General features: G+C 38.8%; 1 long non-coding RNA gene across 1 annotated transcript; it reads right to left on the minus strand.

Annotated features, from left to right (window-relative positions):
- Nucleotides 1-8,346: 8,346 nt before the first annotated feature.
- Nucleotides 8,347-9,661, minus strand: LOC309489711. Its single transcript, XR_014202487.1, has 3 exons — nt 8,967-9,661; nt 8,746-8,848; nt 8,347-8,554 (listed from the first exon to the last, which is right to left on the minus strand). It is a non-coding gene; the product is annotated as an uncharacterized lncRNA (long non-coding RNA).
- Between the last annotated feature and the right edge of the window lie 12,950 nt (nt 9,662-22,611).

The following is a 22,611-nucleotide window of genomic DNA, read 5'->3' on the forward strand; positions in this document are numbered from 1 at the left end:
CTGGACGAGCAGTGGAGATAGTGCGAATTCACACTGGAGAGTTGGGCGCCAAGCCCCGCCCCATTCCGCCCCCAGTGACACGCCCTCTCCGGGCGAAGCCAGTCGCTGAGACGCTGCTGTCGGAAAATCCGAATTATTCAAGCAAATCCGTTAGCGCGAACTGTTTCAGTGAATCATTTAAAAACGATTCTGCAATTCATCAGACACACGTACACACATGGGTTTTTATGTTTTATGGGGACTTTCAAAGGACGTAATGACTTTTATAGCCTACTACACACTGAAAAAAATTAGGCTATCACAGTTTCCACAGAATGATTCAACCTTGAAAATAGCCTATTATCAGCCTATTATGAAGACTTCAGATGCCCAACACCTATGAAGAGACGGCGCCAACTCCTGCGAAGACTTCAGATGACGCAAACTCTGAATCAAAATGCACCAATGCTACATTTTATTTAATGTCATAATCATTTGTTAACAAACAAGAATTCATTACTTCAAAGAGCTCTGTTATTGCCTTAAATTATTACATTGTTTAAATTAATATATTTTTTAGCTAACTGTGATTTTGTATAGCCTATGTACATTTCTGAAATACATAACTTGGACAGATGGGCTACCTCTGATAACAGATCACTCTAAACTGTAATGTGGACTCATGCATTTTTTATAAAGCTGCTTTAAAACGGTACATTATGAAAAGCGCTATACAAATAAATGTGAATTGAATAATAATAATATATTAGAATGATTCCTGAAAGGCCATGTGACAATGAAGACTGGAGTAATAATGCTGATAATTTAAGTCAAGTCAAGTCAAGTTTATTTGTATAGCGCTTTTCACAATACAGATTGTATCAAAGCAGCTTCACAGTATTAAATTAAAATAATACAACAAAGTTTGTTTCAAGAGGAATTTATTGATTGATAAAATTAAATTAATATCCCCAAAATATCCCCAACTGAGCAAGCCAAAGGCAACAGTGGCAAGGAACCGAAAAACTCCATCAAGTGACCTAATGGTGTCCTAAAACTTCATCAGGTGACCTAATGGAGAATTTACCATCATATGAATAAATTACATTTTAGAATATATAAAAAAAAAAAATTAAATGTAATAATATTTCACAATATTACAGATTTACTGTAAAGCAGAAGTCATCATAGTTGGGTTAACTTCTATAGCGGTGAATGAGAGACTACATATATTATTATTATTACTAATATATTTTTTTGTGTTCCCATTTGCTCAAATAGCAAAATAAAAACTCCACAATAGTGTTTTCACAACTTTCAAAGAGAAGAAAAAATAGAGAGAGATTGATAACGGCAGTCAGAAGAAAGAAAGATGTCAATTTTACCGTCACTCCCAAAGCCACAACACCCTCACGGCAGCATTAACAAGTTTTTATTTTATTTATTTTTTATTTTATTTTTATTTGATGCAAAGGTAATATAATACAAGGCTAGTGTTATAAATGTATATACATTTATATATATATATATATATATATATATATATATATACAATATATATATACAGTGAGGAAAATAAGTATTTGAACACCCTGCTATTTTGCAAGTTCTCCCACTTAGAGGGGTCTGAAATTGTCATCGTAGGTGCATGTCCACTGTGAGAGACATAATCTAAAAAAAATAATCCAGAAATCACAATGTATGATTTTTTAACTATTTATTTGTATGATACAGCTGCAAATAAGCATTTGAACACCTGAAAAAATCATGGCCCCGGTCATCCTCTCCTTAATACAGTGCAGTCGCCCTGTCCCATGTGCAGAAAAACACCCCCAAAGCATGATGCTACCACCCCATGCTTCACAGTAGGGATAGTGTTCTTGGGATGGTACTCATCATTCTTCTTCCTCCAAACACGTTTAGTGGAATTATGACCAAAAAGTTCTATTTTGGTCTCATCTGACCACATGACTTTCTCCCATGACTCCTCTGGATCATCCAAATGGTCATTGGCAAACTTAAGACGGGCCTTGACATGTGCTGGTTTAAGCAGGGGAACCTTCCGTACCATGCATGATTTCAAACCATGACGTCTTAGTGTATTACCAACAGTAACCTTGGAAACGGTGGTCCCAGCTCTTTTCAGGTCATTGACCAGCTCCTCCCGTGTAGTTCTGGGCTGATTTCTCACCTTTCTTAGGATCATTGAGACCCCACGAGGTGAGATCTTGCATGGAGCCCCAGTCCGAGGGAGATTGACAGTCATGTTTAGCTTCTTCCATTTTCTAATGATTGCTCCAACAGTGGACCTTTTTTCACCAAGCTGCTTGGCAATTTCCCCGTAGCCCTTTCCAGCCTTGTGGAGGTATACAATTTTGTCTCTAGTATCTTTGGACAGCTCTTTGGTCTTGGCCATGTTAGTAGTTGGATTCTTACTGATTGTATGGGGTGGACAGGTGTCTTTATGCAGCTGACGACCTCAAACAGGTGCATCTAATTTAGGATAATAAATGGAGTGGAGGTGGACATTTTAAAGGCAGACTAACAGGTCTTTGAGGGTCAGAATTCTAGCTGATAGACAGGTGTTCAAAATACTTATTTGCAGCTGTATCATACAAATAAATAGTTAAAAAATCATATATTGTGATTTCTGGATTTTTTTTTTTAGATTATGTCTCTACGTGCACCTACGATGACAATTTCAGACCCCTCCATGATTTCCAAGTGGGAGAACTTGCAAAATAGCAGGGTGTTAAAATACTTATTTTCCTCACTGTGTATATATATATATATATATATATATATATATATCCCCGTGTTATCATTATCATGTGACCTACCAGCCTCAGTTGCGTCCCTTCACCTCCATTCATAGGCTGCATTCCAGTCCAAAATTGTCATGCCCTTCACTCGCTAACTTCCCTCCATCTTGTTCACTCGGATGTAAGTCATTGCTTACGTTGCACGAGTGCTCACTACTGGCGGAAACTGGAAACACGAAGTGGAATGCACTTAAAAATGGCGGCAGGGATTCCCCCTAGGGGAAGTGCTTAGGGAAGTTCACAAGTGCGTTTAAAAGTGGACTGGAACGCAACCATAAATCCCCTGCACTGTCCATCGTCCATCGAACGCACACTGCAGAATCTCGCCGGAAGTATTAAGTCATCCGGGGATTTTTCAACTACTGTTTTTCAAATACTATAGCTGCGTCCGAAATCGCATTCTTCCCTACTATATAGTAGCCTAGACGAAAAACTGTATGTGACAAAAGCAGTATGTCCAAATTCACAGTTGGCTACTGATAAAAGAGTAGGCAAAAAAAGTACCTGGATGACCTTCTACTTCCAGCGAGATTCTGGTGTGCATTTAGCAGCCCTGAAGTAATAACTCAAATTCAAACTAAGTACCTACTCAAGAGAGTATGCGATTTCGGACGCAGCCTATGTATTCAGACATACTACTCCGTTGGCGTACTGTTTTTCGCATACTACATAGTATGGAAGTATTCAACGCATGTCTCAGAACAAGACGTTTGCAGATTTGACCTTTTGCAACGTCACAAAATGCCTAGGCCCCGACCACGACTGCTGACAGACTCTGTCAATGTGGCCCTCAAGTTACCTAAAATAGTTCATGTCTGCAGCTCACTAATCATTTTACACCAGACTGAAAAGTTGTTACTTAAGGATGGAGCACTATCCAACTTCACACCCTGAAGACGTAAGTATCACACAATATTTTGTAAATGAAAATCGCCTTTACAAATGTGCTTGTTAGCAATTTCCCCGGCTAAAGTTACCACTAATGTCTGTGATTATATTCAGTTTTAATTCAGACATTTTAAACCCAAAAACGCTTATTGTCTATATAATTCATAGCCGCACGTTTAGTGTGAACTATGCAGTAAGGCGATTGTCTTTTAAATACTGTGTACGTTTTCTGTATAGATAAGAGAGTAAAAGTGGAATGTTTTTTGCACAGACCAGCACAGCGACACATACAGTATCAGTAGCACGAGGGATGTTGGTTGCCAGTCAGACTCACCACCAGAGCTGCATAGTGTTAATACACAACTAATATTCTCAAAGTAACAACTCACTCAAGTAATGAGTGAGTCACGCCCTCTTCTGGAAAGGGGGCGGGGAGTAGCTCATTTACATTTAAAGGGGTGGTTGAATATGATTTCACTTTTCTAACTTTAGTTAGTGTGTAATGTTGCTGTTTGAGCATAAACAACATCTGCAAAGTTACAATGCTCAAAGTTCAAAGGAAAGGGAGATATTTTCTTTTAAAGAAATAGCTTTTTAAGGACTACAACAAACAGCTGATAGGGACTACACAACATTCCTCCCGGGTTAGTGACATTAACCCTAAACATCATAGACATCATAAACGCTGCCCCCGGGAACGCGATTTATAGATTATCAAGACAGAATATACTAATCAAGATAGAAGATATAGATAACTACACATAAGCTACATAAATTCACCAACTAACCATTCAGAAATGTTGTCTACATGTTGTCACTTCTTCTTGAGTCTCTCCATCTTTCTGACTTCGGTTTGAACAAAAAAGGCTGAAAGTTTTTGAAATTTTCAGTGCATGTCTGTGTGAGGTAAAAAGGACACAAGCTGTTGAAGCTCCGCCCTCTGTGAAGCTCATTTGCATTTAAAGGAACAAACACAAAACGGTGCGTTTTTGCTCACCCTCAAAAAGTGACAACTTTAACATGCTATATCAAAATATCTGTGGGGTATTTTGAGCTAAAACTTCACATACACACCCTGGGGACATCAAGGACTTATTTTACATATTGTGAAAAGGGCGTTATACCACCCCTTTAAAAGCGACACAGAGAAATGGCATATTTTTGCTCACACCCAAATAGGGGGATATAGCTATAATAAATAAATGATCTGTGGGGTATTTTGAGCTGAAATTTCACAGACACATTCTGGGACACAACACCAGAGACTTATATTACACTTTGTGAAAATGGCTATAATAGGTCCCCTTTAAAATATGTTTTGAAACAAAGACACTTTAAAGAAGAGAGACTAATTTTTTTTGTCTGAAGTTTCAAAGATCAAAAGGTACTAAAGTGTAGGTAGCCGTATCCTATATGCCTATTGGACAAATATGCATGGAAACTTTTCATATCATATAGCATATATATTGGCAGATAACTCATGAGTTTGATTGTTTTACTATACATAAAAAAAATCTTTTAATATGAGTCACACAGTCCAAATCAGATCTTCTCCACATCTAAGCTGTTTCAGGAAAATGGTGAACTCAATTGTTTTATAAATGCATCTAATCACAAACACCTCACAACGAATAAAAGTCTGTGTTCAGCAGTGTCACCCCAGTTTGTTTCCCACCTTGTCATTAGACAGAGAGGCTCTGAGGAAGAAACTGACACCAACTGAGTCACACTGAATTTAAAAATGAATGAAACGGAGTGACAAACCACACCAATATCAAGTTATATTTTAATAATTATCTGTAATATAATATGTCTTTCACTTATTTTCAGAAAATTGCAAAAAATAATATCCACTCTATAAGCATTACATGTGCTTTTCTTGTCATCTTTAATCAATAACAATTTCATTTAATGCAGCTGTTTCATTATGAATACATTCCTGACCCTCATAAATGAATGGCCTGAGGGGGTAGACAATGTCTCCTTATATTTAGGGCATTAGCATTAATTAGCTGTGTTTAGTGGTCATAAGCTCTGCCTATTTTTTTATTATTATTATTTTTTTTATTATTAATATTCATTTACTTTACCCTCCAGGTAAGAACATGTCAATTTTAATTTAATTAGACTTTAAAAGACCTCTGAAACCAATTAACAAAATGATCCTAAAGCTGAGAACTCCAACACATTTTTTTGTTTATTAGTGTGTTATTATTTATAGGCCAGTTTGACAGCTGAAGCCACAAATTTGGCTTAGAATTTTATGTGCATTCAAGGGGTCAAGGTTTAGCTGGTTAACATGGCACCCTGCTGGTAGATGACGTAACTACACCATCCGACAGTAAAGTATATCTGATTTAAAGGGGACATATCATGCTAAATGCACTTTTTTAGCCCTTAAATGCATTTTGTTGTATATTTGGAGTGTTTAGAAGTACAGAAAAGATGAAATTAGTCTCTTCAGGTGCTTCGTTGATATCTTTATATTCTGTTTTGGTCATATTTTTCAACCGGTTCAGATTTTTCTGTTATCTATGACGTTTTTTGAACTATCACGTCACAGTATTTGCAGCGGAACTGCCAAATAAGGACATTGACTTCCGGCCCAACACTTCGAGCAATCCGCCATTATTATTTCTCGCTGCAATTTTGTAGTCCAAGCTAAAGGATGCAGAAGTTACGAGAGGGTAAGTTAAAATGTTCGGTTGTTGGATGTAGTAACCCACACGCTTCATTACACCGTCTAATGTAGATGAACTGCCGCGGTTGTGACAGGGCGCATGTTTAACTGAAAGAATGAGCAGAGAGAGAGACACGGTCGCGCGCGCGCACTCTCTCTCTTCAGAGCCAGGCGAAAGTGTAAACAAGACATCACCGTCTCCAAACTAGACGCTGTCTTGCTCTCTCTCCCTCGGACATATTAATCAAAATAAATCGACACGGTGGTAAAAGGTCCGAAGACCAAAGTTTCATGTGTAAATACAGTAACACACCATTGCGATACATCCATATGAAGACGTTGTTCTGCAGGTTCGTCGTCTTCATTTTCATCTCGCTCCGGCTCTGGCTCGAACATGTAAGGCTGGCTGGACAAGTCTTCCGTTGTTGACATTTTGTTAATAACGTGTGTATAAAAGTTTCTGTGCGCTAGATAATCCTATCTCTGCTACCAGACTACAAAAATGGCCGAACGGGGTGGAGTTGAACCGAGTGTCACCGCTACAACCTGGAGAGGGGGAGGGGTATGAAGTGTCTCAATATTATTTAAAGAGACCGCACCAAAACGAGTTGCTCTCAGACGCACATCAGAAAAGGGGTAGAAAAGGGGCCTGTGGAGCTATAATAATGAGGAATTCAGACCCAAGCATTGCAGTTCCGCTTTATATAGACTACAAATGTATGATTTATATGTAAAAAGGAACAATTTAAAAGCATGATATGTCTCCTTTAAAACAGCTTCTAGAATAAGAAAAAATGTAGGGCAGGAGTTGATTTAGTCTATAAGGAATTGATTGGATCGTTGTGGTTTGCTATGTGATCTCATGTGAGTGACAGGCTGTCCCGCCCTCGTGCCAGTAAGCATGTCATCAAAGAGATGTCGCTGCAAGAGTGAGGGGAAGTTATTTTGATGAAAGATTACAAGGGCACATGAATTAAAAAAAGTAATAATGATGTATTATTTATTCTTAAAAGTTTATAATAAATACCGCAATATTCCATAAAAAATAAGAATTGCCCATTTTAATTTCATGGTGACTTTAAGGTCTGTTTGTATACACTCGCTTCTGAATGGTTAATATTCATTGTCGTCCATGGATAATTGTCACAATCCTAAGTCACCAGCCCTGTCACCTTCAGCACTACATCTCCCAGAATCCTTCCTGGTCCACCACCTGCACTGTAAAAAATAAAAAGTTGAGTAAACTTAAAAAAGTAAAGCAACCAGCTGCAAAGCATTTTTGAGTTTACTCAACTTCAGTGGTCGAAGTTCATCCAACTACCAGTCCAACTCAAAGAAATGAGTTAGCACAACTACTGAGGTCCTGCAGTTGAGTAAACTCAAAAAAGCTTTGCAGCTGGTTGCTTTACTTTTTTAAGTTGATTCAATTTTTTACTTTTTTTAGTTGATTCAATTTTTTACTTTTTTAAGTTGATTCAATTTTTTACTTTTTTAAGTTGATTAAACTTTTTTACTTTTTTAAGTTAATTCAACTTTTTCAAATATCTCACCCAGATACTTGTATAGCCTTCACATTAAGAATCCAAATGCAGGGAGTAAACCACACTGTAAATACAACACAATACAAAAGACATTGCTATCATTACAGAACTTATTTATTGACAAATATTCTGCAAAACAACACATTTTCTATTTGCATTAGGTACACATATTTTAAGGTGATGAAGTTCTATTCCACTCTTCAAGATTAATTTTGTGCATTTATTTTTTATTTTTATTAGAGTACAAACTGGAATAAATAAATGCTCAACCTTACAATTATCCATATGGATTGCAGCTACTTGGACAATCTTTTGAAGGACTATGCAAAATAAATCAGCCTTGCGGAGCACTTTAGGTCAAGATAAATAAACGGGTTTTTTCTAAACAAACTAAACAATTTTTTTCTTAACCACCAGTTACTACTGGTGTATTTTAATACTTTAGGATAGTCCATTGGGGCCATAAATCAAGCCAAAGAGGAGAGTAACAACTGTGGCAAAGGTCTTGCACATTATCTGGCCCAATCTGCTCTTATAGTACTACAGAGAGGCACCTTATATTTGGGTTTGAGTGGCAACATCATCTTCAACGATAGTTAAGATCCTCATCTTCTCCCCTTGTGAATGTCTTCTGGCTCTGTGTCCTGCAGTAGAAAATAAGTCAAACTGATCACTGAGAAAGTTTCAACTACGATTATTTAATAAAGTATTTTTTACCATGACTTTGTCTGTTGATGATAAGTTTTGTATATCACACAAAACCTATCTCTTAACAGCATCTGGTAAATAGGTGAAATATATCATGTGTGAGTGTATATGCTGATGATCTTCTTACCAGGCAAGTCTTCAGAATGTTTCCAGACTTTTCCCTCATAAACAAAGGCAGACCTTTAAGAGTTGTAGACTTTCTTTGAGGAAGCACATTGGAGTTTCTGTGTCTGAAAGACAGAAAAACAAATATGGAACAAGTTATATACAAAGAGAAGCATGGGAATACCTTGAAAAAGAGATGGCACCATTTAGCCTTTAACCAGAGAGATATGATCAAATAATTACTTGATGATCAAGTTGGTCTAGGAGGATCTTCATCTCATCTCCATACGCTCCACCACTTGCTTTGTACGACTAGATGTGTATTCATTTAACCAAGAGAAAAAGGTGCTCTTCGGATCAGTTTGTGTGATCCTGTAATACTCAGCAGAGAGCAGAGACCCTAAAAAACAAAAAAAACATTGTTGAAACAGTAAGAATTAAGTGTAGACCAACACAAGTAAATTCAGTTCAACTCACCTGATCTTTTCAAAAATAAAGGCCACTGTTTTAGCACATCCAAGGATCTTGTCACTGTACTGATGTTCTTTAGTCTAAAAAGGACAAATACAACAGAACAAAGATACATAATTTTATTAAACAAAACAACAACAACAAAAATCAGTTACAGTAAGTTAATTTAACATGTAGTAAAAATAATAAAGAAATTGAATAATCAAATGTGAAAAAGAATCAATGCATAGTTTTCACTGTATTTATTAAATATGACAGATATTAAAGATACAAAAGTTATTATAAGAGCAGTGAGCTATTTTGTCTTTTGTAGCCTAATATTTGTTTAAGGATACACAATATTTGTATCTTATTCACTTTAAAACATACTGCACACATACTACCCATTCTATTATTTAATATGCAAAGTTAACATACATATTTTTAACATAACACATTCGTTTTGCATATATAGGCCAATATTATTAAATTTTTCCTCGAAATTGTATTGTATTTAATTATATTGCACTGTAGAATGACTGAGCCTCAACCTAAGCATGTACAAACTGTAACTGAAATTTGTATACGTGACAAATAAACTTGAAATTAAATTGAACGGACTGCGGTCACTTTAAGAGCTCATGGATCTAATACTGAAACATCTAGGTTTCACCAAATTGGTTATGTTCATTTAAGACATTGCCGACCGTGTTTACTTGAATACTTTTTTTATTTTGTTTTTTTTGTTATTGACATAATTGTATGTGTATGTCACTATTAAATCGCAATACGCCACGAAAGATAGCTGAATTCGCACTCAGATTTGTCCGAGTCCGAGAGAAGCAGCATTCTGTCTCTCAATCAACGCAAGCACCGCATTTAAGTCTTTATTCACGACTTACTGAGCTTAACATTTTTAACATATTTTAAACACCATGCACGTCCTTGTCCTTCTTTTCTCATTCAAGCATGTTTCCTCACTCTAACGTTAGTCTGGGTAACTTAACGTTAGCACGTTAGTAGCAATGTGCTACGTGGATAATCTCTAACGATAGAAACTTATCGTCACCACAAAATATATCTTTTAACATAATACTATATTTTATCAACATATGTGTGCAATTTATAGCCTATTTTCATGTATAAAGCTTAAAGAAAACTTACCTCAATCAGATGAAATCCAGTCCCTTCGATAGCGTGGTTGAAGGAGGAAACCCCGAGAGTAACGTACAGCGAGACAGACTGCGCATGCGCGATGACGGGAAGTTAAACGTTCGAACTATGAAATCAAAATATTAAGTTTTCTCAACTTAATTGTTTGTGTTCATTGGACAAAATAGTAGTACACTTGCAGTTAAATAGTTTTCATAAGTAAAGTCAACATTGCAGTCAAAAATTTGCCCACTCAACTTAAAATTTTAAACTGAGTTAACATTTTGCAAGTTGGATTTTTTACAGTGTGTATGCATTCCACCCTATGATTCCACCTCATCAACTCTGTACCAGATATAAGGACACCACACACTGGCTGAATCCAAAATCACCCACTCTCAAATAGGGCGTTGTTTCAGGGGACAGCTTTTTGTAGTGGTGTCTGAAACCATAGTTGACATTATTAAATGTGCACTTATTCAATCCCACATTGCACTGCAATAACTAGTGTACAATCGATGTACGCTCGGCTGTCGGAATTTGCTTACTCGTTTTCATTCACTCCTTTAAGTGAACAGTATTAGTGGACTAATGTGGGGAATGGTGAATGAGGGTTTAGGAGTGATTTCGGATTAAGACATTGTCTATTCTCATTGTTCAATCTTGAACCACTTACCCGGCCACTCACCTGAGAAAATGCAACAGATAAGACTGTCATCCTCCTTCTACAACTACCCGTTTCTCAGTTTCTCACCTGCTTACTTCGATTGTCGGCCAAACCTGCTATCGACTAGTTATCGATTACATTAAAAATCAATCAGTGTACTTTAGAAGGCTGTCAATATTTCTGTAATTTTGTTGAGGTGTAGCTTACGTCTTGTTGCTAGGACGATTGTGCTGTAAGCCTACATTACAATAAATTAACTATTTTATAAATAAATAAAAGGGTGAGATTATAGCCAAGCATAATTTCAACAACATCCACAAAAAATTAATACCATGTAGGTATATCCTATTTGATTTATTATTTATTTAATGAGTAGTTGTGTGGTAAGTGCTCCACGTCCTCCTGAACACCCTTTTGGGGTTAATTTTGTGGGCCTATCCAGCTAGCTGTACATTATCCCAATTAGTGTTTTGTTTTTATGATTGTTTTTATGAGCTGGGTCTCTTTAAAGCATCAGTCACATCAGTCAGTTTACCTGGTAGAAGAAGACAAATAGTTCCGGCGGGTTTTGAGCCAACATGAATGCGAAGCCGATCACCTTTCTCTAGGCAATATATTTTATTGTGATAGATCTGTAAGCAAGCGTCAATGCCTTGAACTTTATGCGAGCAGCGAGTGGTAGCCAGTGCAGAGAGATGAACAGAGGAGTGACGTGGGCCCTTTGGGCTCGTTGAAGACAAGACGAGCTGCAGCATTCTGAATCATTTGTAGAGGTTTAGTTGCACATGATGGAAGTCCAGCCAGAAGAGCATTGCAGTAGTCAAGCCTAGATATGACCATGGCCTGGACGAGAAGTTGTGTTGTATGCTCAGTAAGGAAAGGCCTGATCTTCCTGATGTTGTGCAGTGCAAGCCGGCATGATCGAGTTGTCTTTGTAATTTGGTCTGTGAAGGTCAGCTGGTCATCAAATATTACTCCAAGATTTCTGACTGACCTTGACTGGGTGATTGATGATGAATCTAGCTGGATGGTGAAGTCGTGTTGTAGAGACAGATTGGCAGGGAGGACGAGAAGCTCAGTCTTTGCCAGGTTGAGCTGCAGGTGATGTTCCTTCATCCATGCCGAGATGTCCACCAGACAGCTTGAGATCCGTGCAGCTACTGTGGGATCATCTGGTTGAAATGAGAGGAAGAGCTGTGTGTCATCATCATAGCAATGGTAAGAGAAACCATGTGCCTGTATGATGTGTCCCAGTGATGTGGTGTAAATGGAGAAGAGGAGGGGTCCAAGAACTTAACCCTGAGGAACCCCTGTGGTCAGTTGATGTGGTTTGGATACTTCGCCTCTCCATGCGACCTTGAAGGATCTACCTGTGAGATAGGACTCAAACCAGTGGAGAGGAGTACCTGTGATGCCCCGAGATGAAAGGGTGGACAGAAGGATCTGATGATTCACAGTGTTGAAGGCAGCAGACAGATCCAGGAGAATAAGAACTGAAGATTTGGAATCAGCTTTTGCGGTCCGTAGGGCTTCTGTGACCGACAGTAATGCATTCTCAATTGAATTCCCTTTTTTGAAGCCAGATTGGTTGACATCCAGCTGGTTGTTCAGAGACAGGAAGGATGTTACTTGGTTGAAAGCAACTCGTTCAATTGTTTTCGCAATGAATGGTAGGAGAGAGACAGGTCTGTAATTCTCTACAAGTGATGTGTTTAATGTTATTTTTTTAAGCAGTGGAGTTACCCCGAGCCTGCTTGAATGCAGTAGGGAAAATGCCAGTATGGAGGGATGAGTTGATGATGTGTGTGAGTGCTGGTAGAAGTGTGGGAGAGATGGCTTGTAGAAGGTGTGAGGGGATGGGGTCTAGAGGGCAGGTGGTAGGATGACTGGAAAGGAGAAGTTTAGATACTACTTCCTCGATTAGTGGAGAGAAGGAGGAGAGAGGAATATTGACTGTGGGAGAGGTTGGTCTGGGTTCCTGTGTGTGTGGAGCTGAGAACTGACTGCTGATAGTTCTACCAGAAAGACTCGGGAGATAAACTGATATAACAAGCGTATATTTATTAACAGCCCAGAAAGCATACATTTATAAAGTTATTTGCCGTAGGCCCCGTCCTTAGCACGCAATGCAAGGGTAGCGGAAGCTGCATATCCTGCCTGAAGACGAAGGCAGGGGTGCAGCCGACCCCCTGGAGGTAAAGGAAGGGACCATCCTGGTGGTGGTGGGGAGGATGAAGGGTAAGGTACCATCTCGGTGGTGGTTGGGGAGGATGGAGGTAATTGGCAGCGTCAGCATCTGCGAACTCAGACAAATGTAAGTACCAATCTTTTATACTGCAAGTGTTAGCACATGATTGGTTAGAAGTGAGGTAATACGTGACACACTGATTGAGTCTTCCTGGCAGAACGTACGCTAAAGCTTTCATTTGTTGTTTTGTTGGTAAAGAAGTTTGCAAAATCATCAGCAGTTAACGAGGAGGTGGGTGGTGGTGGTGGAAAGAGGAGAAAGTTGAATGTCTTGAAAAGTGATCGTGTGTTGGAGACGCTGTTGATCTTGTTGTGAAAATATGAAGATTTTGCAGCATGAACATCCACAGAAAAGGAAGAGAGCAGAGATTGATACATACTCAGGTCAGATGTGTATGTATACAGATGTGTATATAATATATACAGAGATAGTATTATTATTGGGAAATACGAGGGTCAGTGGCTTTATTGGAGAAAGTGCAATGGCCAACTTGGATCACGTGTGCCTTGATAACCAATGACATTACAGCCTTGACATCATTGAATTTTGTTCATAGTTGTGCGACAGTCAATCACTGTTTGCAGATACCATAGAAATGAATGAGAAGTGCAGTGAACTGAATCCTACCTGTTGCGTAATTGTCCATGACTTCTCATATGAAAAAGCTTTTTTTTTTTTTGGTGTGAACTCTAAAAATAGATCATTCCAAAATGAATGTTTAAGAGCAAACATGTTGAAGATAAGCCGATGGGCTGTCGATTCATTAAATGATAAGCCGTTTTCCCACAAAAGCAGTTTATTCAGCGTAGTGAAACCTCGATCTTCTCCACTGACATCCATTAAAACAGACTGCCTCACGTCTCCGTACCTTCCCCGCGTACCACAGCGTTACATTTGAGCTAAAACCAAAGAAACAGGGCCTTCCTTGGTTAAAGGAGCTGTATGTAAGAAATGTATTTCAATTAATCATAAAATGGCCCTGATATGTCACTATACATTAAGAAATCATGTTCATTGCAAATACTTATATCACTGACAACAGTAGTCCGGCCAGGATATTGTCATTTAAAAAGTGAAGTTGCAGCCCTCAGCTGATGTTGATGTTGTCATCTTGTGTTTTGGCCTGAAGCTCCACCCACCACCTATCTACCAATCACAAAGTCAGTAGTGTTTCGGCATCGGGGTTGCCAGCTCTGCTCTAGTTACCACAGCTACGTAGCAGCCTACAGTACGTTCCTGCTGGATCCTGCAGCCTATCTGGCAACCTCGAGTCAGGGGGAGGGGGAGGGGATACACCGCTCTACAGTAATTTGAAAGTGATTGCAGTACCAGTTTTGGCCACAATCTTACATACGGCTCCTTTAATGACAAGTTTATTTAGTATCAGAACCACATTCTTTTGAATACATGTTTGAAAAAAAAGCTTTATACTGTATGAACAGGCGTGGACATATTCAGTAAAGACAGACAGTAATAAGTTATTTCATGATCTTTGAAAAAGATTCGAATACCAGGGGTCACTTTGAACTGGGGAAGGCGTGATGTGTGCCTAAGACACTCGTCAGATTTTGTGATCTGGAATCTTCACAAGAGTCGAAATTTTCTCTTTCAACTGTCAGTCCAATTCAGCCCTCAATCGGTTTTGGCTGTTTCATGTCCAACCACAGCTGCAAACGTGTGCACATTTAAAATAGACTTAATTTTCGATGAGGAGAGTAGACCACAGGGCAGAAAATGCATTTAGCTATACTCATCTATCATCTGCGGCACATTCACAAAATGACAAAGTCATAAGCCAACGAATACAACTGCGGAAATATGACTGATTAGATCGGTTGGAAATCGTGTCCCTGTGCTCAATATGTTCAGCATGTTTACTTGGGGTTCACCTGTCTCTGAGACCTGAGACATTTTCATTATCAAAGAAGGAAAACATTTATCCAGCATTTGTTTTGTGCAAAAACTGTAGCAGCTATATCACTGAATGACAGCTGAACCCACTGGGATATGATTTAGTTGGATTTTCTCTCCTTGGAGTTAGTTTTAACAACTAAAGAGTAATATGGGACAATACAAAAGGACTTCTTATCTGTCCTCCAGGCATAATGAATGGAAGACTAATTATCTGTCTGGCCTTTGCAGTCCAGCGCCATTTTCAAACCAAGACTTGCAGCATTTATAATTTATATACTGCATTTTTAATACAAGATGGGGTTTGGCTCATCTCAGCATGCCTTGTGTCAAACTGCTGGAGTGACTGTCACAAACTTTCCCAGATTAATTTGAAAGCACACTCCATTTTATGTTTATATCACAAACATAAAATGGAGTGTGCTTTCATATTAATCTGGGAAAGTTTGTGACAGTCACTCCAGCAGCAATGGAGTGCTTGAATGAATGATTTAAACATTCAGTTTTTGCTTCGATTTGCCATAGAATCATCTATTTGCTTACCCTTACGAAAAAGAAGTATACTTCAAGTTCATTTTATGAAGTATACTTAAGTAATGTTCAAGTATATTTTTAAGTATACATTATGAAGTAAGTATACTAATGTCAATATGTACTAATAGTAAACTTGTAAGTGTACTATTTTAATACCACTTGGGACTAAATTGGCCCACTTTTAGTATATAAAAGTATATGTTTTAAGTGTACTATAAGTGTAACAGTAGTAAACTTTAAGTGCACAACTAGTTCATAATTACGTTTCTCATTTGTACTGCAAGTGAACTTATGGGTATACTAGTAGTTTACTATTTTAATACTTGTAGCAACTTTGACGTATACTCTCAGTAAACTACCAGTTTAGTAGTTTTATACTGCAAGTATACTTGCAAGTTTTCTTTAAGTGTACTCTCAGCAAACTACTAGTTTAGTAGTTTTATACTACAAGTTTTCTTTAAGTGAACTTAACATTATACTTATAGTTTACTCTTTATATATATATTTTTCACTTGCAGTAGGCCTATACACTACATGTGTTCAAATGTTATTTTTTATACTTGGAAAAAAAACCCCGTTAACTGTACTTAATTTTTTTGCATCCTTTTTTATCAACACTTGAATGTTGGTAAGTTTCATAAATAAAGGCAACAATTTAAACAAAAAAGATGAGAAACCCTCATTTTTGTCAGAATGATGATTAAAACACAGATGGAGGAGATCGAGTCCAACACCCCCAAAGCTTCACAGTCGTTTTCTCTTCATGGGTTACGCTTCATTTCATTTGGAAACATTAAGCAGTTTTGATTTACAAGCTGTTTAATGTTTGATGATCACGTTATTTTACATTTGAGTGAGCAATCTTCTATCACTTGTTTCAGCTTCTTCTTCTCCTGTGTTTTGATCCGGAGATTCTGCACTAGAAGATGTGTCATAGCGCCCCCTACCGTTCAGTGAAAATATGGATAACTGGAAAATTCAGTCAATACGCTATTTCACGCAGCCGTTATTTTGAAATCGAAAGCGAGGCTCCGGTGGGAAGAAAACCGGAAGTGTCGCCTTTAATCACAGGGTCGTGAATGCGATGGCGTATTGTTGTGTTTAATGATGTTGTGTCAATTCTAAAAATGTACAAACATTTCTTTCATACTTTAGACTATATACAGTGAAATTCATTTATAAATAAAATATATTTTTTTATATATAATTCAGAATGTAAAAAAAGAAGCAGGAATGAACTATATACATATCCTATATTGAATATTAACATCCAATAGTGTAAATCGCGGCAGCAGCTTCAGGTTGGTAATCCAAGGCATTGTTGTTTATCTTTACTTCCGGGGTTCTTCCCACCGGAGCCTCACTTTCGATTTCAAAATGGCGGCTGCGTGAAATCAGTGTGTGGTGGGAAAAAGTAGAATTAGAGTAAATTCCTATGTACACTACCAGTGGACTAGCCTACACAAAAATTCAGATACGCAGAATTAGAAACATATCTGTTTTATATCAATATTTTCAAACAATGTAAGTTTCATAAGACTGTGTATGAAAAACTATGTAAAAAAAAGTATATTTAATATAGGCTACTTGATCAAAAGAGTTAACACAACTACAAGCCAAGTATACTTTGAATACTTAATTATACTTTTAAGTATATCTCGATCAAAAGATTGAGTACAAGTACAGGCCAAATATACTTGGACTTTTCTCTCAGTATAAGTCAAGTACACTTAAGTGTAATTAAGTATATTTCTGAGAAGAACATAAAGTATATTTTTGAGAAGTAGGGCATATATAAAATGGAGACTGAAAGAATGCTTTCTTCTTTTTAGTTGAAAAGAAGTATACTAATAGAACACTTGAATAAACGTATTATTATCGCTGTGTGTACAAGATCACCCATGCTTATTTTATTTATCTCTATAAGCTATTCCACCAGAAAGCTTGTTACTATATAAACTTGAACATGCTAGTTTATAAGACAGTGTGTAATATTATGTTTGTAAAAAAAGTATTTAATAAGCTACTCAATCAAAATAGTAAACACAAGTACAAGCCAAGAATACTTAATATACTTTTAAGTAGGCTATATCTCGATCAACAAGTACAGGCCAAATATACTTACACTTTTCTGTCAGTATAAGTCAAGTATACTTAAGTGGAATTTGAAGTATATTTCTGAGAAGTACATAAAAAGTAGACTGAAAGTATACTTTCTTATTTTTAGTTTAAATAATAGCACACTTGAATAAACTTCTTTTTCATAAGAGTAGGCATTCTGTTTGAGATAAGAAATTGTGATCTAAAACTGTCCAGAACGCGCCTGTATTTTTCATATAATGTTTTTTATTATTTATTTATTTGTGAAGCAGTTCTTCTGATTTATTTTTTATGTGAATCTCACTCCTCTGTGTCACACCTGTGGAATAGTAATCTACAGCACTTATGCTGAGGTGTTTTCTCATTTTTCTGATGCTAGGACTTGTTTACTTCCCGTTTGGCAAGGACAAAACAGTGTGTGGGGTGCCGTCAGACAGACATGGCTCTATGTTATGACTTTGTATTTTTCTGTAAAGTAAATGTCAGTTAAACACAATATTGACTGTTATATTGACTCATTTGGCATGGTGGGGAAACCTTGATATTGTTGAGGTGGAACAATTGATTTTATTCAAATGTTTGTGGAAGGCGTGTAGTAGACAAGAAAATATATGTTTATGCAGATTTTCTGAGTTTAATCTCTTGTGTATATGTCAGCGTCGGGCCTGTGTGTTTGAATTGAAAGCCCATAGCAATTTCCACAAGTGGGAGAGCCATGGAGACCTATTGAAAATGAAATGGTATATTTCATTATTTTAGTCAACTGAATCAAGCTATTCACAGTGTGTTCCGTTGCTCTGTAATTATACCTGCCAGTGTACATGATTCAAACAGTTATTAGTAATGGTCATGAAATGGAACGATTCACACACTAGACTGTTTGATTAGGTTTTAAAATAAATTAGAAGTATTTTGTGACAAAGGTGACCGTTTAGAGCAATTGGTTTAAATGGTTAATTTCATTACTTTTTTGGTTAAAACAAAATTTTCCAATTGCATTTTTCCCATTTCGTTTTTAGCCTTTTAAAGTGGCACTGTAATATATGAATGAATATCTATCTATAAATTACAGAAACGTCTGTCTGTCTGTCTGTGTGCCTGCTATTCGCATATCTCTCGAACCGTTAGTCCGACGTATTTCAAACTTGACAGGTGTCTTGCTACATGCACGAGTAAGTGCAGTGCCAAGTTTGGCGTTGTTTGGATTAGAAATGCAAAAGATATTGTTAAATATATCGCAGGACCAGAGGCCACTCCCCCTCTCACACTGACACTGAGTGAGCACAGTGCAGGCCACTCCCCCTCTCACACTGCACACTGAGTGAGCACAGCTGGCCACTCCCCCTCTCACACTGACACTGAGTGAGCACAGCCACTCCCCCTCTCACACTGCACACTGAGTGAGCACAGCTGGCCACTCCCCCTCTCACACTGACACTGATGGCGCTTTTCCACTGCATGGTACGGCTCGGTACGGTTCGACTCGGCGCGGAACGGTTCGGCTCGCTTCGCTTTTCCACTGCGTGGTACGACTCGGCTCGGTACGGCTTGGTTCGCTTTAGCTCGGTTGCTTTTCCACTGCAGTTAGTACCGCTTCAAAGTGGGTGGGACTGATCGTTATAGTTGCCGTCTCTACTGCCATGACATCATCATATTAAATGCGAATTTTTCATTCCGTGTTTCCCCATACGTTCCTCGGCAACCAACGAGAGGAACGTCTGCACCTCGTCCACTGACCACGATTCAGCCATTTCTTTTTTTAAAAAGTTTATACTCTTTTTTTTTTGGAAGCAAATACTTTTAAAACAGGCGCTACAGTGTTGGCTGTTGTCTACTGGCTATTTAAATCTAGCGGGTTTAGTGTCTCGTGTTGTAAATACAATGACGCTGGTAGTGATGATTCTGTCTGACCAATCAGTGATCTGCAGTGTTTTCACGTCACATTTTAGTATCGGTACGGTACGCTTGGAACCTCAACAGAGGTGGTACCATTTAAAGCGAGCCGAAGCGAGCCGTACCGTACCGTACCGTACCATGCAGTGGAAATGCGTCATAAGTGAGCCGTACTGAACCGAGCCGTACCGTACCATGCAGTGGAAATGCGTCATAAGTGAGCCGTACCGAACCGAGCCGTACCGTACCATGCAGTGGAAAAGCGCCATGAGTGAGCACAGCGCAGGACCAGAGACAGTCGAAGAAAGCAGCAGAGCTTAAGTAGCGTTTTCTTGGAGTTCACTGTGTAGCCTGCTCCCTGAATCGTCGCACTTATTCGTTTGTGGATGTTAACTGAATCTGTAAGTCAGCTACACTGTTTATTTCTGAATATTATATTTTATTCTGGTGCGCTTAACGTTATCGCTACTGTGTAATAGTAGCCTATGCTATTCACCAACTAAACATATCCTATTCAATGCGTTCACAGTCTCTTTCACAGCCATCATTTGTAGTAGCCTATACACAAACTGTTTGCTCAAGCGTAGCGTTTTCTCTGAGTTCACTGTGCAGCCTGCTCCGTCAATCATGTAGTTAAATTTTCCATATTTTTTGCATGTCATTATGTCAGTATCAGTATTTGCTTTCTACCATGCACAAATAAAACTGGATGTCATAAGATCTGTAGTCCACAGGTTTCACAACTGTTGCTTTTCTCCATGTTTTGTTAGGCTCTCCTGGCTGAACATGGACTCTGTCTCCTTCTTTTAGGGGATCTAGGTCCTTCGCATGTCTGTTATAGTATACAGCCTGACAGTTTCAGTTTTCAATCTGCTCTTGTCGTGAGTGAATTACCTTTGGTTGTAGCAGGTTGTCATGCATGGGCATCAGAGTTCTGGTTCTCCTACTGAACAACCGCTGCACTGGACTTGCTTTGATCCATTGTGATGGTGTGTTTCTCTGATCAAGCATGGCGAGGTATGGATCCTTCCCATTAGCTTTTGCCTTTTTCAACAGTCGTTTTGCAGACTTTACAGCTGATTCTGCCATCCCTTTGCTCTGTGGGTAGGCAGGTGAAGATGTTTTGTGTTTGAATTCCCACTGTCTACTGAACCTTTTGAAATCTTCTGATGTGTATTGTGGGCCATTATCAGAGATAACAACATCCGGTATACCGTGTCTTGCGAAATGGGTGGTGGATGACAGTGGTGGATTGTGTGTCAGGTAAGTAGTCAAGTTCCCAGAAATTAGAGAGGTAGTCAACAGTGATCAGGTAGTTTCTGTTGTCTAAAGTGAATATATCTGTCCCCACCTTAGATCATGGGCTACTAGGTAATTTGTGAGACCGCAGAGTCTCCTTCTGCTGTTTCACATCCATAGACCTGCAGATGTCAAATTTTTTCTATGAATGTCTTTATCTGTTCATTCATCCCCGGCCAATAAACACATTCTCTTGCCCTTCTTAGACATCCTTCTATGCCCAAATGTGAGGATGCGCTGAATGCGCTGAACAATGTCACCTCTGAGTGCATTGGGGATTGCAACTCTCTCCCCACTGAAGATAATTCCACTCTAGGCACTCAGTTCTTCTTGAAAGGAGTGGTAGTGCGCAATTTCGCTCGGCAGGTCTTTCTTGCTCATAGGCCAACCTTCTTGGATTAATTTAATCAGCGACTGCAATTTCCTGTCTTTGCTTGTTTCCTCTCTGATGGCCTGGAGTCTTTCTTCCGCAATATGTATGTGCTGGACCATGTTTATGCTCTCAATCTCCATTTCTACTGAACCCTCTGATGCATGTTCAGGTAAGTATGAGCGGCTCAGCGTGTGAGCTAGCAACATGCTCTTCCCTGGGATGTACTTGACTTCAATGTCATATCTCTGCTGTCTGAGTAACATTCTTTGCAGGTGGTGTTCAGCAGGGGTTTTCTTACTATATTTTCTAGTGGCTTATGATCGGAATGTACAGTAACTTTTCGCTAGTATGTATACTGATGGAATTTTTCCATACCGAAGACAATGGCCAAACATTCCTTCTCTATTTGGGCGTAACCCCTTTCTGTCTGAGTCAATGCCCTGCTTCCATAAGCAACTGGCGCCTCCTCCTGAAGTAAAGCGGCCCCTAACCCATTCTCTGATGCGTCGCACTGAAGTGTCTGTGGTTCATCTGGGTTGTAATATTTGAGAATTGGGGCTTTGGTGATGGCGTCCTTGAGTCCTGTGAATGCTTGCTCATGCACATCTGACCATTCCCAGAGACTGTCTTTATGGGTTAACTGCCTCAGTATCTCACAGCCATCTGACAGGTGATCACAGAATTTCGAGAGATAGTATACCATGCCCAGGAACCTTTGGACACCCTTAACATCTGTTGGACGTGGCATGTCTCTGACCGCTCGTGCCTTTTCGGGGTCAACTCTGAGCCCGTCAGTGGTAAGTAAATGTCCGATGTAGGGAACCTCGCTCCTTCTCAGTTGAAGCTTTTCTGGATTCAGTTTGTTCTCAACATCTGTTCAGCAGTGCTCTCAGTTTTGTTGTTGTGGTCCTGGTTTCCTCTTTCTAATGTCTCACCCTCTCCTGTGATGAGGATGTCGTCAGCGATGACATGGATACCTTGCAAACCTTCCAGAGCTTGGCTGAGCTTCCTCTGAAACACCTCTGGTGCTGGGCTGATGCCCATTGGCATCCTCAGTCATCTGTATCTGCCATACGGTGTGGCAAATGTGGTCATGTAACTTGATTTTTCATCCAAGTTCACATGCCAAAATCCATTCTTGACATCACACACAGTGAAACTTTTGCCCTTGACAAGTCTGGAAGTATGTTGTCTATTGTCGACAATGGAGAGTGACATCTTTTCAGAGCTCTGTTGAGTGGTCTTGGATCTATGCATATCC

This window comes from Leuciscus leuciscus (assembly GCF_965113295.1).
Source record: "Leuciscus leuciscus genome assembly, chromosome: 24".
NCBI classification, from domain to species: Eukaryota; Metazoa; Chordata; class Actinopteri; order Cypriniformes; family Leuciscidae; genus Leuciscus; species Leuciscus leuciscus.